This window comes from Callospermophilus lateralis, unplaced genomic scaffold, assembly GCF_048772815.1.
Source record: "Callospermophilus lateralis isolate mCalLat2 unplaced genomic scaffold, mCalLat2.hap1 Scaffold_167, whole genome shotgun sequence".
In the NCBI taxonomy this organism is placed as follows: Eukaryota; Metazoa; Chordata; class Mammalia; order Rodentia; family Sciuridae; genus Callospermophilus; species Callospermophilus lateralis.
Genome location: NW_027512751.1, coordinates 179914 through 183554, shown reverse-complemented (window position 1 = coordinate 183554; position 3641 = coordinate 179914).

Genomic DNA, 3641 nt, shown 5'->3' with positions numbered 1-3641 from the left:
GTTCAAGCCCACGCATGGCCACAAGTGTCACGGACACTCTATTGTGCATGTTCACCCAGGGACCTTTCCTCACTGGAGAACACTCTCTATACCCTCTACCACGGGAGAGGGGCCTCCTGTCCCCACAACAGGACAAGCCACCCACTCCCATCCCACCTCAGCAGATTCCCCAACACACAACAGGAGAGGACCCCAGGCCAAGTCTGAAGCAAGCAGTCAGGCCCCACTCTGCCCAAAGCCCTCTCCCACATCAGCCCCAGAGTCCATCTGGTTACCCCCACGCAGGCCAGGCTCATCCCAACTCAGGCCGTAAGTTTCTGGGGCCTCATCTGGGAGTGCCTGGGTGTTCCCCATGCCTGACCCGGCCTCTTGCCAGCTCCTAGCCTTCTCCCACAGCCCCTCCCAGGGCAGCTGCTCTGCAGAGCCTCACACAGCTGTTGGCACAGCTGGGCCTGTCATTGGAGTCTGCCATTTCAGCCCTTAGTTCTGCAGACAGCAGGGTGCAGCACACGCCCCATCACCATTAGGTCTCCACTGCGTCCCACCGTGTGGGCACAGGGAAAGGCTGGCCCTCTGTCACAGTGTACAAACGAAGAGAGCACGGGGACACTGAAACCCAGAGTCATTAGGGATAGCCCCAAGTAGCCACCCTGAGCCCAGCACTGGGACTGGGGATAGGTTGGCTCCTTAGGTCAGTGTACCCATGGGGGAGGTGGGTCCATTAGGGATTGCAGCTGCCTGGATCTAATAAATGTTTAATCTGGCTCAATTATCATTAATAAGTCATGGTGTCAGGGCTCCCATCAACTCCTGCAGGTGGTGGAAATGTAGCAGAAGACCCCTCCCCATCTCCTAGGAGAGGTGCATAGCCCAGGAGCTAGAGCCAGCTGTTGCCATTCCACCAGCCCACCCCAGGCTTCCACCTGCCTGACCCAACCCTGGAAAGCTGAAAACACGGAGGCCGCAGCCTGCCTCTCTGCCCCCACCCATGTTCCCATCCCCCACCTCACTACGCCTCAGTGTCCCTTTCTGTGAATGGGACAGTAGGACCTGCTTCCAAATGACTGCAAAGCTCAAGAGGCACCGGGCACAAGCACCAAGTGGAGGATGAGCTACACCTACAATAATGGATGGTCACCACCACTGGCCTCCTCTCTGTCCTGGCTCAATCTGGCTCAATCTATGTCTGCCAGTGTCCCCTCTTCATGCCAGGATGTAAGCTCCCTCCATTTCCCCTTCTCTCTCCTAGTGGCACATCCCTCTTTCTTGCCCAGGTTCCTTGTGACTCCCAAGCCAAGTCCAATAGGCCCATGCTAATGCCCAGCAGTGCTCTTAGGCTTCAGCTGGACCTGCTGATCAAGGTCTCCAGGGTTGAACCCCAGGGTCAAGGGCCCAGTCACCTCCCTGCCCCTGGGCTCCTTAGCTTCTGCTATCTGTGCCCTGGGCTTTCCCTCTCTCTGCACCGGGTCACCTGAGCCACCAGCTCTCTCCCAAGGTCCTGACCCCACAGCGGGGAAGAGCTGTTCTTGGGGAGCAGCACACTCCTCCCCACCACAACCTGGTTCTCACTCCACAGTCCATCAATGTTTCCACTATAAAGCCACAGTTAAGAGCACACCATGCTGGTCCCTACTTCTGTCCCCTGCCAGGACAAAGTAACTTCTCTTTTTCCTTGGTTTAAGGTACTGGGGATGGAACCCAGAGATACTTAGGCATTTTCACATTTCTTATTTTTGAGACAGTCTTGGTGAGCTGCCCAGGCTAGCCTTGAACTTGTGACCCTACCAAACTCCCCATAGCAGCTGGATCACATGTGTGACCAGCAGCTGGTCAGAGCAAAGTAACTTCTCAAGTTAATTCAGGAATCCCCACTTTCAGGATGGGCCCCACTTTGTCCCATGCTTAGGCTGGGAGAGGGGCTGCTCCCTGGTCCCCTGTTGGTACCTATAGCATGACTGCCCCTTTATGTGTCTCCCTGGCCCATGGGACCAGGAGATCGGGAGGGCTGAAGATAAGTTTCTTGATTAAACTTTCTTGAATCATAAACACAAAGACGACCCACCCCCGCCCACAGGGCCACCAGCAAGCACACACACAGGCACATCTACGCACAGGTGCAGGCAGGGCCTGCCACAGCAGCCAGGCCCTCCTAGACGACCCACCCCCCCACAGGCCCACCAGCAAGCACACACACAGGCACACCTGCGCACAGGTGCAGGCAGGGCCTGCCACAGCAGCCAGGCCCTCCTAGATGACCCACCCCTCCACAGGCCCACCAACAAGCACACACACAGCAGCCAGGCCCTCCTAGATGACCCACCCCTCCACAGGCTCACCAGCAAGCACACACACAGCAGCCAGGCCCTCCTAGATGACCCACCCCTCCACAGGCCCACCAACAAGCACACACACAGCAGCCAGGCCCTCCTAGATGACCCACCCCTCCACAGGCCCACCAACAAGCACACACACAGCAGCCAGGCCCTCCTAGATGACCCACCCCTCCACAGGCTCACCAGCAAGCACACACACAGCAGCCAGGCCCTCCTAGATGACCCACCCCTCCACAGGCCCACCAACAAGCACACACACAGCAGCCAGGCCCTCCTAGATGACCCACCCCTCCACAGGCTCACCAGCAAGCACACACACAGCAGCCAGGCCCTCCTAGATGACCCACCCCTCCACAGGCTCACCAGCAAGCACACACACAGCAGCCAGGCCCTCCTAGACGACCCACCCTCCACAGGCTCACCAGCAAGCACACACACAGCAGCCAGGCCCTCCTAGACGACCCACCCTCCACAGGCTCACCAGCAAGCACACACACAGCAGCCAGGCCCCCTTAGACGACCCACCCTCCACAGGTGACATGGTTCCCTAGTGGGTCACCTCTGGGGGCCCCACCATGCATGCCCTGCTCAGTCCCCAGTGGAAGCCTCTCCCTGGCCACTGAGCGTCCCACTGGAGCCCCCTCTCGTTGCAGTGCGGTGGTGGAAGGACTTTTTATAGCCACAGATGCCGCTGATATATTTAAATCTCCTCCTGGTCTAGGGTGGGCTGGGGGATGGAACCACTGCCCAGAGCCCTGCTTGTGGCCACATGTGTGTCCTTATGGCTAGGGTGTGCACAGGGACTCAAGTGGGCAGCTGCGGGGAGGGTGGGTTAAATCGAGGGACTCAGGAGAGAGGCTGTAGACACTCAGTGCTCAGCCCCAGCCCAGTGCAGATTGGCTTCCTCCTTAGTCACCCCACTGGAGGACATGGAACCTTCCTGGAAGATGTGGGACCTGTCTGGGTCACAGCCTCCTGCCCCAGGCCAGAAGGAGGACAGTGATCTGAGACAAATGGGATGTACCCACATCCACTTACCCCATCAGCCACTGATCCCCACATTACATGCAAATACCAAGGGTCACATACCATGAAGGGGTGCTGCATTGCTCTGACCCCAAGGCTCCTGTGTCTCAGGAGAAGGACTGCAATCCCCCAGAAAGAGATACCTCAGAGGCCACAGACTCCCCTCCCACAGCCCAGATGGGGCTCGGACCTCTGAGGGGTCTTCAGGTCTGGTGGGAGCAGTGTGAGGAGGGGCATTGCTGTCAGAGACATGGGTTGCCCAGCAGAGCCCAGGTCCAGGAT